Raw genomic sequence first — 14204 nt, forward strand, 5'->3', positions numbered from 1 at the left:
CTTCCAGAAAAGGTTATCAATTACTCATAAGTGATGCATAATTCCTAGATATTCCATTTATCACATACACTTTTTCATTGAGTTATCTCTGCATAAACTCAAAACAATAGACCAAAAAATAAACAGAAATATCATCTTTTTTTAAAAGTTGTAGTTTTTTTTAGCCAATTCCGAAAATATCTTTTCAGATATTCTGCAATTTGTGTAAAGTATTTTTAACAATAGTTTTTATTTTTGCTCTCATATAATTTATATGCAATGTATTATCTCCTTTTACTGTATACATTTTAGTGCTTTGGAAGTGAATTGTACAATCACAGGTTTTCCAAGCCTAATTTTCACAAACTTGCATTTCTTCAAATAGAAATATTGTAAATTTTAGAACAGACATTAAAATAGATATAAAATTCAGTTACAGGAATTTTTGCAGAGTACATCCTCTATAGTGTGTCTTTTGAAAGTTTGTTTTGGGGGATTATTTCCAGGGTCTCACACATACTATTCAAGTGCACTGTCAATGAACTACATTCCCAGTCCAAACAAGTGATTTTACTTCTCTTTAATACATACATAGAAGTGTGATGGCTGGATCATCCAATTCTCTTTCACCTTTTGAAGACTCGAAAATTTGCTGCTTAAAATGATTGCAGTATTATACAAATCATTCTGATATGTGGAGTATATCAATTTCTCCACAAATGCATTACTATATTTTTGTCATTTTTTATATGATGATCATACTAGTGAGTTTTTTATATTTGTTCTTAGATCCTAATGAGGAGCTTAATTCATGTGCTCCTCCTATTTACTATTAACTTACATATGTTTTTTAAAAGCTATCCTGCAGGGAAAAACTTATATAGTGCTGGAAGGTGTAAAAGTACTTAAGACTCAGGACCATTGTAGTATTAACATTGTAGCATGGAAAAATACGTGTCCTCTATCTGTTGGATATGTTTTCACTTATTTCATAGAATTATGAAAGGTTATCAGTTGATATTAACCAGTTTATTATTGCTTTTCTTTAGCAACTAATACTTTCCGTGTCAAATTTTTAGAAACCTTTACTGATTTAATGTCATGAATGTTTATAGGTTTTTACATCTCACATTTAGTTTGATAACCACTTTTTATTTTAAATTTTTGTATAAGGTTTGATGTAGTAGTCTAAAATCATTCTTTAAATCTATGGAGGCAATAGTGCCAATAAACCTATTTAAGATTCTATTTTTATTTCATAAAGTCATGGCATCCTTTTCAAAATCTATTGACCATAAAACTAAGAATTTATTTCTAATAAATCTGTTACACTTTTCTATGTGTCTGTTCTTATAGTAGAGATATGTTGTCTTCACTACTGAACATGGTAATAAGATTCAAATCTTATATGAGGGCTCAAGCTACACCATTTTACAAGATTGTTCTGACTGACCTGTATTCTTTGAATTTACATATGAGTTTATTGAGCAGGTGGACCAATATTCTACAGAGATATCTAGATGTTTGATAGTCACTCATATTGTGTAGCTTGTGAAACACAAGATCCCAGATATTATATACAGAAAAATGTCTTTAAGCAATGCTTCAAGCAACTAAAACTAATTTAGGAATGAATTCAGATTTAGATAAGACTATAGCCTAAAAAATCTGAATGATAAAGACTTGAGCTGTAAGACATAGGGGAGTGAGAGGGGAAAGAATGATGGGCCACATAGGATCTGTATGTCATTGGTATTGTGTTTCAAAAATCAAAAAGACTTCAGAGAAAAGAAGGAGGAAAATATTCAAAGTGACCTAATTCAAGGTTCTTTTGAATACACATAATAGTGTGTACTGAGAATCAGAGAAGGTGGGAAAAATAAAATAGAAAGTAAAACATTCTTTAGACCTCTTATAATGTAATGAAATTGTAATAGGAATATGATAATTAATTTCCTAATAAATAAGAGAAAGAATAGGTAAACTCTGAAGGCAAATACAATGAAGAGAGAAAATAAGCAAAGTAAAACCTTTATCAATAACAAACACAAGAGTATCGAAAAGGAAAGGCAGTGGAAATATTCTAAATAACAATAAAATAACATTAAAAATTGCTAACGTGAATATAATATAGTACACATTTTATTATACATAATTTTGAAAAAACATACTAGCAATGAAAATTTAAAAGTCATAATTAAAAAACTTTGTGCATTATAACTATACGATATTGTTCAGTGGTAAAACATTGGCCTAGCATATGTGAAACAATGGTATGATCTCCCAAGCATTACAAAGTACACAGAAAGCACATACACAAAAATACCACATAAACACACACACATACACACTACATACACACATTTAGAATATTGATATTATCATATTAAATACAGGAAATTATCACAAATAGTAAAAGTAGGTTAATATATGAAATCATAATATTGCTTATACTATTTAAAAGTTTAGTAGAAATAAAATAATCACAATATACTTGGATTCAGATGGATTAAGTAAATTGAAAATTAAGAAATAGAAGACATGAGAATTTTGCAAACAAGTTTTAAATAATAAACATTGTGAAACATATATCCTTTTGACAAAAGATTGATGTTACTGGTGTTTTAACTCAAGATTTAGAATATTATATCCAGGCACTCTATATCCCGCTATGGATGGATATATTGCTAATCCTTTTACTCTGGATATTTTTATAAAAAGGTCTCTTAGTTTCTCAGGCTTTCCCGAATTACAAACCCTTTTTGCAGTTCCTACCATAGCTAGAAAATGGAAGCCACAAATCACCATGCCCAGTTCAAACATTTTTAATTCAAGTACAAATATTTACAAAAGAGTGACCAGGTAATGAAGCCTTTCTTAATAAAGTATGTGCTTCTTGAAAATACAGTAACTATTTGTTACCTGGAACAATGTGTTTATAACTATAAGAACATAGATTTATTTAAATTCAACAACCATATAAAAATAGGAAAACAATTTTAAATATTCACATATTAAATATTTTAAAAGCAAAATATATGTGTCTGAATAATTTACATGTGTAAAAGTCACGCAAAAGTAAATCAACTAATCCTACAACTCTTAAAAAATTACATTAAAGAAACAAAAGAAAATAAGTAATTATTTTCAAAATTTGACATTTAGAAAATGAAATGAAGTGCACACTTAGTTGACTTAAGTAACTGTAAACCCTCTGTATATAAATTTTTATAATAAAAACCGCATGAACAAAGAAGCAAAAGTACCCATTGATCAATAGCAACAGCAACAGCATCAGAAGTTGTTTGAGTGTACAACAAAAATCGATGAGGGGGTATCAATGTTCCTTCCATAAGAATTGTACTCATTACCTTACTTAAGTAACTGTAAGCCCTCTGTACATTACCTTTACAATAAAATTAAATAGAAATTAAAAATAAACCAAATAATACACCTATTAAAAATTCTTAGAAGATATTGGTTAAAAACGTTGTAGGAAACTGCCCCAAGTATTCAAAGAATATACTTCGATGATAATATTTAAATACTTAAATTTCATCAGAGAAGAAAAAATTTAAAAACTTTTACAAAGAAAAGTAATAAATCAGAATATATTACTATAATAAACATTATATGAATTTTCAGTGGTAGTCAAATATTTAAGAAATGAGGCAATATACCATTCGTTTGCACTTAATTAGTGAAAAAGAATTTTCTAGGTCTTTTAAATATATCATAAGTTTAATGAAGAAACTATTCTGTCACATTATATGATAATGAGATAAAGATGATATTAGAGCAAAGAACAGATTGTACTAAGTTTTTGGATGTAAATGTATATGCTTATTTTGATTGTGATAAATTGTGGGGATTTCCACTTGGGATATTGTTCTTGCTAGGATGGCACCATATCAGTGGTTAATTTTAATATAGGGGTTTCCTTTCCACAAGAACATGCACCTTATCTGTCCTTTGAGCCTTCTCATCATCAATAGCATCAGAATTGCACATCATCTTGTCTAGCTTCCTACCTTGGCTGGCCTGGATCCTGCAGTCCTTTAATCTTAGTCTCTAGGATAGTACAGGATGGTGGAAATGATCCAATGCACCCAGTTATAGATTGAGAAGGAAGGCCACTAAAATTTGGCCTGGGTTCTGTTCTCAAGCCTCCTCAGTAGTTAAGAGTACAGATGGGAACTTCTGGTGCAGAGCAGTAACAGTATTTTTAAAGAAATTAGACACATATATGACTTAGGCTTGTGATTATCGCAGGGAAAGAATAGAAGAGCAGTGAAGCATACAGGACAGGCAGAATTTTAACTAGCTACTAAGAGGCTGAATCAGCTTAGCTAGCTACTTGAGAGGCTGAGATCTGAAGACCACTGTTCAAAGCCTTTCCAATCATGAAAATACATGCAATTATCTCCAAAAAACCAGAAGTGCAGCAGTGGCTCAAGAGGTAGAGCACTATCCTTGGTCACAGAATCCTAGGGATAGTGCTCAGGCACTATCAGCCGCAGGAATGATGAATGCATGCATGAGCACATGCACATGTGCGTGTGTGTACATGACAAGTGTGCATACACACACATACACACAAATATGTATTTCAATACAGAGTTCTTTATTTCTTACCTTGCTGTACTTTATTTACCTGTACTAGTTCACAAACTGACAAATTCAGCTAAGCACCTATTTACTACAACTCATTATGCTTTTATTTGACCCAATAGTAAATTATTCAGGAGGTCAATTCATCTCCCTCAACTCTGTAGTGTTAGATGATTGTTTAGGTTCTTCCTATCAATATGATTTTGTGAAATCTTGCATAAAGCAGCATATTTCTTTCATGAGAAAGAATCCACTGTCAAACAATTAATAATAGGTTTTTCTCCTCCAGGCAAACATCTGTAGTTTTATTATCTTCATATAATTCATGATCTGTCTGTGTATGCCAAAGACAACTGTGAAAATAAAAAGACTCTTCTCAGCACTTAGCATATGTACACCATTCATAGATATGAAGGTGTTTAAATATTACTGAAATTGCTTTGGACTAAGTAATGTTCACCTTCACTATCTTGAGAAAGCACAATTGGTTTCTCAGCACTTTAGGTAAGAACATGAGTGGAAGAAACAAAAAAAAAAAAGAGAGGAGCAACTCAACACATACTTTCAAATGAAAGAAAACAACAACAAAAAAAACACAAATTAATTCAGTATTCAAGAACCTGCAGGAAATGCACAGATATTTTAAAAATCAGCTATTATAAGCTTATGAAAATCCTGACTATATGGGAGTGTACTGTTGTGAGGATAGTGGTTAAAGTCCAGACTGGCAGAACAATCTGTACACAATTCCAGGCAACTGTTATTCTAAATTCCAGGAAAAATAACACCAAGTGGACTGAGCCCAGGATCATACACAAGTAAGAATCCAGATTCTATCTGAAAATTAATCAGGATAATTTTTGTCTGGGAGCATGACAAAATGATACGAACACCCATTTAGGAGAAACAAGACACTCAATTCAAACTCTAATATTATGGGTATTAAAGAAAAAAGCTATGGCTTTAAATAATTGGAATAATTGTAACATTTGAGTATTTGAGTGGAGAAAAATCCATGAGAGAGATAGAATGAACCCATGTTGCAATGTTTTCTACTTAAGTGATAATGTTATGTGGTACTCCAGACATAACAGTGTTACCTTGTAAATGAGCATGGATCTACATTTGAGTGATGGAAATACTCGATTACCCAGGGATAAATTAAATAGACTTTTTTAGGTAGATTGTAGTTCTTGGACTAAGAGCCTGGGTAATGTCCCTGAATTTTTTCTCTCAAGGCTACCACTCTACTACTTTGAGCCACAGTTCCAATTCTGATTTTCTGTTGGTTGTTTGGAGAAAAGAGGCTCTTTCCCAGGATGGCTTCAAACTATGATCACCAGATCTCAGCTTCCCAAGTAACCAGGATTCCAGGCATAAGTCATCTATGTTTTTAATAATTTAGTAAATTGTACAGTTAAGAAGTTATAAATTATCATTATGTCCTGTATATGTGTGTATGTATATATCAATGCATACAGATAGAAATATTTTAACATCTACTATTGCATCTATAGTAGATTTATGAAATCATCCTTCGATATAAAATAAAATGGAAACAAAAGTTAATGAGGAGCAAAAAAAAGGGAATTGTCACATGTTTCTTATTGAATGGAATATGTATTGCGAGAATCAGTTTGGAGAAACCACCTTTACTTTAACAAAATGGATAATAATTATTAATTCCAATCCATTTATTTGCTCGTATTGTGCATCCTCACACATGCGTGTCAAAATCAAACCACACTTTTTGCCTTTATATTTATATCACCTGTTATAATTTAGGGGAGAGATGAAGCAATCAAATAAAGATTAAAATAATAGTGAGGCTATGAGTTAGAGCTGAAAAAGATTTTAAATATGATAATAGGTAATTAAATTACATATTTCTTACTTTATTGTCATTTCCCTCATTCCCACATTAGTAAAGTACATAGCAGGTTCTCACTAAATAATTATGAAAAAATGTTTTGAAAAAATATGGGCACCGTGTGGTTTTACCTTATTGAGATCATTAGGAGGAGTTAATTTGTTTTTGAGGACTTGCAAAACTTTGTGATAGAGATGAAGGGAGTGATGTGCTTATTCTGTAAACTTGGCTAGACGATTGCTCCCAGAAAGATAGTGATGAATTTTTCCAAAAGGTTACAGTAAAATCACTTTCACAAATATGTTCACTGTTGCACTATTCACCATAGCCAAGTTATGGAAACAACCCAGATGTCCTTTGGGGAGGAATGGTTGGAGAATGTTTGGCACATATACACAATTGGATTGCACCCATCCATTATGAAGACTGTTACATCATTTGCGAAGAAATGGATAGATCTAAAAATATGTTAAGTAAACTACGTCAGAGCCAGACACACAAAGGACCCACTTCTTTTGTGTATTTGGAAGCTAGAACTTTATGCAAGTTTACACAACAGTATTATCCAAACCATGCTATTTGCAGAGAAGTTAAAAGGTGTAATTTCTTATAAAATTGAACTTTTAATCCTATAAAATGAATACCAGAAAACTATCACTTGGAAGATGTGAGGGGAAGTCAAAGGGAAGGAATGAAGAGAGCTATGGAGGAAGAGAGTTAAGGCATAATATTCAATGCAGATAGCAGGAAACTAAAAAAAAAAAGTGGGGTGAGGTTTGGAAGGGTGTGGGAAAGTTATGTAAAGATCCATTGTACTTACAAACTGATTTGCTGAATGGAAATTCCTTCGTACAACTATTTAATAAAATATAATTAAAAACAATGGGGATATCTGCTCTTAAACTTTGTGCTCTTAAACCATGAATCAGTATAATAATTTCCTCCTCAGATATTTTCTTTGCAGGTGTTTTTCTCATAATGACAGAAAAGTGAACAACGCAATGAATATTAATACAGTACATTGCATATCCTAAATAGACACAATATAAAAATCATAGTAAAAATATTAGAATTCATCACATGATAAAATAACAGGTAGAAAGTATTAAATACTGCTTGTTTTTCCAAGCACTTTACCTATGGTATCTAATTTAGTCCTCACAATAATCCCATAAAGTGGAACTACTTCTATTTTTAATTCTAAGATGATGATATTGAAGACTTCTGAGTTGGAATTACTAGTACAAGATTGCACACATGGTAAGTGTTAGCTTGAGGCCCATTCCCACCATATCAAATAACCTCATTCTATTTTATGACTAAAATATCAGCACTCAGACTACTAATTCTAAGAAAATTTCCCAAATTTGTTGTGCACACTCTAATAATATTTCAGTTTAACTTTGTTAGGAAATAGGTAACTAAGGTGGGTGCTGGTGGCTCACGTCTGAAATCCTACCTGCTCAAGAGGCTGAGATCTGAGGATCATGGTTCAAATCCAGCACACCCAGAAATGAACATGAGACTCCTTTTTTTTTTCTTTTTCTTTTTTTTTTATTGTGAAAATACTGTAAAGAGGGGTTATAATTACATGGGCAAGATAGTGAGTACATTTCTTATCAAGCATTGTAGCCTCCTCCTTTGGACTCTTATCTCTAATAAACCACTAGTAAACCGGAAGTGGGATTGTGGCTCAAGAGGTAGAGCACTCACCTTGAGTGGAAGAGCACAGGAACAGTGCCCAAGCCCAGAGTTCAAGACCCACGACTGACCAAAAAAAGAAAAAAAAAAGAAAAGAAAATAAGTAACTGTAATATGAAAACTCCATGATCATAATCAATTTATACCTCCCTGCTGAAAGGAACTGCTAAACCATAACATTCTTGATTTCTCGCTCAAAATAGTAGAAATCATATTCTATCCCGTGACTCAACTCTGCACTGCCTGCGTACCACATCTCTGTTTAACACAGTAATACTAAAAGAATGACCTGTCCAATTCCTGATGGAAATAGACTGCAGATCTTATGGACCAATCATTTCCACATTGTAGCTCACCTAAGTTGGTTACCATTAGAAGCATTTTGATTGCTTTTTATACCCAACATTTTGAGGGAAATATATTACTTTAAAATGTTCTTAAAGCAAGACTGATATGAAAATCACATTTGAACCCAGATAAATATTTTACTTTTCATATACCCCAGAATGCAGTCTGACGTATCATTAATGTTAGGAATGAGAGGTTAAAACTCATAGACACCAAGACTTACGTATGAATTAAAGGCTAACTTGTGAATACAATTGGTTTAAAAAGACATCAATACTACTGCATTTTTTCAAAATGTCTTATGATAATGATAATGATGATGATAAACTATTAACACTTGAAAATTACTTATTTTCTTGGGAGTAGGACACAAAACACAAGATTAATCCTAATCATTTTAAAGAACTTTATTTATACTACAATTCACTCTTATAAGTATAAAGATTCTAAAACCAACTAAAGTACAGAGACACAAAGGAAATAATTTAACTGCATCATCAACATTCAAAGAACTGTTTTAATAGAAAACAAAGTTATACTAACAATCAGCTTACCAAATTCACTTACATTCTTTTATCCTATTTCATTTACATTCATAAAAATTGGGTTTTCATAAAATGATGCATAAAAAGCCTATATACTTCCATTTTCAGATCTTAACAATATTTATTTTAGAAATGTCTTTAGCTCTACAGTCAATGAACTGAAATAATACAGAAACAGTCAAAGGCTTTTCAGAAATTGCAAGACTCTCTCTGGGATGTTATTTATATTGGAAAAGATATTTAAAAGCCTTATTAGTTAAGGTTGCAATAGTTAATCCCACAAAAGAGCCATTTGTGAAGATCCCATTGCATATACAAATCAACTTCAAATACATCCACAATCTGGAGATGACACATGATTTTTGCTTGTTTGTTTTTGAAAGAAATATCTAACAAGCATACCCATAATACTTATTTTCAGTCAATAAGATGGGATATTCAAAAGTAATATGGGGTTGATTATCTCTTAGTGAGAATAGGTATGATCTTACTAAGTAACTTATTTTCAACAGAAATCCGGAAACAGTTTATCCACCTTGTGTTTCACAGGAATAACCAGAGAGTAATACTTTTTGGTCAAGTCAGTCAAACTCACTTCATGAGTGTATCTTAAATATATAAACAATTTAAGAGGTCAAATTCATATTTTGTACTGACAATCATCTTACAGAAATAACTTACTACTAATTATGTCTGTATCTTCTCACCTAACATGTAATAAGAGTTGAAAGCAGTCTCTTTTATCTAATTTAATGTTGTAAATGGTTTGATTATGATGATATTATTTGACAAATAAAAGGTACAGAAGGATGGTACCACTGAAGTGAAATGACAGAACGCTGATAAAGAAAACATTGCAACGCAGTTAGCTCTTTTCAGCCTCAAACTGTCCACATTGGCAAGCAACATTGCAACAGCACACGCATACATATACACATACACACATGTGCGCTCATGTACACACACAATTACATGAATGCTAAATTCAGGGTTTATTGTACAAAAAAAGTTCAAAAAAATATTAGTGATTAGGACACATGATAACTTGCCTTATTACAAAATAATACATAATCCAGTCACCACGGGTGTTACATTTTACCTGCCTCTCCACATGTGACCAAATAATTTATTTATATTTAATTAATTAACTAATTAATTAATCCATTTTTGATGCTAATACTAGGGCTTGAACTCAGTGCCTGGCTCCCAGAATTTGTTATTTTTTTGTTTTAGTTTCTCAAGGACAACATTTTACTGCTTGTACCACAACTCCATTTCTAGCTTTTGCTAGTTACTTTCAAATCAGAATCTACTGGACTTTCCTTTTCTTTCTTTTGTTTGGGGGGGGTCTGGTCGTGAAAACTGAACTCAGGAGTGTGCTGTCCCTCAGCTCTTCAGCTCAAGGCTAGTGCTCTAAAACTTGAGCCACAGCGCCACTTCCGGCTTTTTTTTTTCTTTTTTCTTATGTGATGCCAGGGAATCTAACCCAGGGCCTCATGCATGCACGGCAACAGCTCTACCACTGAGCCACCTTCTCAGCCCCTGGACTTTTTTTTTCTTGGTCTGGTTTCAAACCTCAATCCTCAGATTTTATCTTTGTGATTATCTAGGATTAAAGCCATGAGCCTTTAGTTTGGCTTCTATTTTTTCTTTTATGTTTATCTAATGAACATATTCAGACAATAATTTAAAACTTAGATTATAAAAGCAAGATGTACAGTGATGATATTGTCCTGTCAGAAATTCAAGTTAGTAATGTACATTTCTTCTTAAGGCCATACACAAAAAATACCATGATATAGAGTAAAAGAACACACTATTGAACGTATGAGCTTTAAGAGCTTTTTAATAGAGCCATTATTTATTGTTACCCAACATTAGAAAACATGTATAATGCAGTAGTAAAATCAAAGTCCTTTGCATGACTACTTAAGTTCCTTGCTTTTTTTTAGACACTTGTTTTCATCTAAAAAAATAGGCCTGTCTATTGTCTTCATGTGATTTTGATGATTGAAGGTGCTTAATTAGAATCAAAATGTATTAGTAGTCCTTTGCTATTTAGTGTCACTTTTTCTTTTTAGAGAATATGATGATCAAAACAATAGTTCAGAATCAGCAAGCAATAGTTCAGAATCATGCTTCCAGTGCAAGCAGTTAATCCTCAATGCCATTTTCCACAAAGTTTTGTCACAGATACAATCGGCCTGCCTTTTCTAGCTGCTTTCCTAGCCTGGACCTATTCCTTCACTGCACAGAAAAAGTGCGATTCAACTGATTTCAGTCAGACCTATTACTAGAATTATCAAGGATTTAGATTCTTATCTGTAATTTGGTCAAAGCTGTGTCTCTTTATGTAGGATACTAAAAATGTATTTACTAATTTCAAGTAAATACATAAATTCTATTCCCATCTATTTAAAAAAATAAAATTTTGTTTGCTCAATTAATTGATCAGAGGCATGGATTTTGGGGTAGCTATGTCATTGCACATCTTTCTCTCTCTTCCTCTCTCTCTTTCATGGTTCTCATAGATAATATGATTGCTACATAATTATCCTAATTTATTTTGCTTTTATATTTTTGGTTTCCTCATTTCACTTCCTGCTCTGTCATTTGCCTTTTATATAGGAGGCATTATTTCATATTTTCTAATTCCTTGAATAAGCGGCACATGAAGATACCAATGGTCCTCATTTTGAGTCTGTACATTTGAATCTTTCCTCTGCTTTCCCTAAATTTCTTACTATCCTGTTAGAATAATTTTGAGTAATAAAAATGGAAAAAGAGAAAATAAATCATGGTGAAAAAAAACAGTTACAGAAAATTCACTGGATATTTCTGAACAGTTCAACCTACGTGAACTATTAGGGAAATACATTGACACCTCATTCACACTGGCACTCAAAGTCTCTGGTTCAGCAATTCTAATGAAGATGAGGAACAATATGAAAAAGTGAGGAATGGTATCAATTGGAAGAAAACATGGAGAAGGGTCCAAGCAAATTTCTTCTTTGGACTGCTGAAAATAATCGGCTTACTACAGTGTGAGACTATTTTCCTAAATGGCCACTCATGTGAATACTAGGAATGACGATGAATATACCCCACTTCATCGGGAAGCCTACAGTGGACAGTTAGACATGGTCCATGAGTTGATTGCTCAAGTGGAACATGCAGTAACTGTAGATGGCTGGACACCCCTGCACAGTGCATATATCTGGAATAATACTAGAGTAGCTTCTTTTTTACTTCATCATGATGTAGCTACCAATGCCAAAACTAAAGGCCTCTTGATCCACTTGCATAATCTGGATCTCCTTTTGTTGAACCCTTATGTCAATCCATGCCTGACGAACAACTTGGAAGAAACTGCATTTGATGTTGCCAAAGGATAAGTATGTATCACTACCTCTTTTAAGTTGTGGAAGGCTGTACAAATTGTTCTCCTCAGTCCTAATGGTTTGGTTAAGTTTCTTAAATTTCAAAATTGCCAGACCATCCTTTGTGTCCACACAAAATATTTTCACAATCTAAATAAAATAAATCTTTTTTTGGTTGGTTCTGGGGCTTGAACTCTAGGCCTGGGTGCTATCCCTGCAATCTTCAGCTGAAGGAGAGTGCTCTACCACTTGAACCACAGCTCCACTTCCAGCTTCCTAGTGGTTTAATGGAGATAAGAGTCTCACGGACTTTCCTGCTTGGGCTGGCTTTGAACCGAGATCCTCAGATCTCAGCCTTCTGAGTAACTAGAATTATAGGAGTGAGCCACTGGCGCCCAGCAACAGCAATATCTTACTGTAAAAATTCATGGATTCTGTGGAATTCGTCCAAGTGAATTTCCTACCTTTGATGTCAAAATGTATTCAAGAGTTTTATATACATCTATAATGATTTCTGCAGAGTTGGTGATTTTTTAATCAGAAATAATTTAACTTATATGTTGAAATGAGTAGTACAGAAACTAAAGTATGTCTGGTCATTGTCTGAAAATAGTATAGTATAAAATATTCTATATTCTATGTTTGTATAACGTCCATAATCTATTTTATTCTTCCTAGATATACTCTGAATTCTATATTGTTTTATAATATATAGGTTCTTTAGTGTGTCCTTTCAGATTGCATTCCAGATAGAAACAGTTTAAGATTCCTTTTTTTCCTTATACTTATATATACGTCCTTATACTATTTTATTTCTTTGGGAGAAAATGACAAAGTTGTCTAATTTCAAAAGATTTGTAAAGATTATGCTATGTAAAGGCCTTTCTAAGGTGAAGATTTTAAACATTGATGTCAAACTAACATTTAATTATACTAATTACATTTATTGTTACATTTGTAATTTTGTAATCAACTTTTTAATAACTGTTTTTCATTTCTTGCATCTGAAGAATGAAAAATATGGAATACTTCGCAAATTTTCATATCATTCTTGAGCAATAGCCATGTTAATCTCTGTATTGTAATTTGGGTATACGTGTTGCTAAAGCATGTAATATCCTTTAAATTTAAGTAGTTAATGATGCAATCTTTATACAGGCTTATATTATCGGGTACCTATTGGTAACAAAGAAACCTTATTGTTCCTAACAATGCTATTGATCTTATTTCCCTATAATTCTGTGAATACTGGAAAAAATTATATTGTTCAGTCAATTGCTCACATTTGCAATATTTTTGTCAATCATTATTTTAAGTCTTTTTAATTTGGGATTTGATTGTACTTTCAAGAATTTATAGGTAGGTCTAAAGGTGATGGCTGTTTCAAGTACTTATTTATCCAACTGAGTTAGCTTTGTGGAGCTAATGGATTCCAAGTAAGCCTTGCTTAAGAGCTACTTCTAAACTTCTGCAGCTGAAAATTTCCCAAATGAGGTCTTACAGCACAAATGTCTATCTGACCCTTTACCCTTTTTCCATGTAGGAACAGACCAAACAGAATATCTCACCCTGACAGCATAGACTGTCTTACTTGAATAAAACAAGTCTTAGTTGCAAGGGATCATAGAGACATGAACATTTCAGACAGAACTGTTCAGACTAGAAGGTATTTTATCAAAATATAATTGTTTATTATACCTACCATTTCAAAAGTAGCTAAAGTCAAGGAGGAGAATAAATTGTTCATATGCATGATTACCTAATGTCATG

At 32.5% G+C, this 14204-nt stretch overlaps 1 pseudogene; it reads right to left on the reverse strand.

The window, feature by feature from the left end:
- Positions 1–13448: 13448 nt before the first annotated feature.
- On the reverse strand, positions 13449–13545 carry LOC122122170 (annotated as a pseudogene).
- Between the last annotated feature and the right edge of the window lie 659 nt (positions 13546–14204).

This window comes from Dipodomys spectabilis, unplaced genomic scaffold (genome assembly GCF_019054845.1).
Source record: "Dipodomys spectabilis isolate Male_0828 unplaced genomic scaffold, ASM1905484v1 ptg000205l, whole genome shotgun sequence".
Lineage (NCBI taxonomy): Eukaryota > Metazoa > Chordata > Mammalia > Rodentia > Heteromyidae > Dipodomys > Dipodomys spectabilis.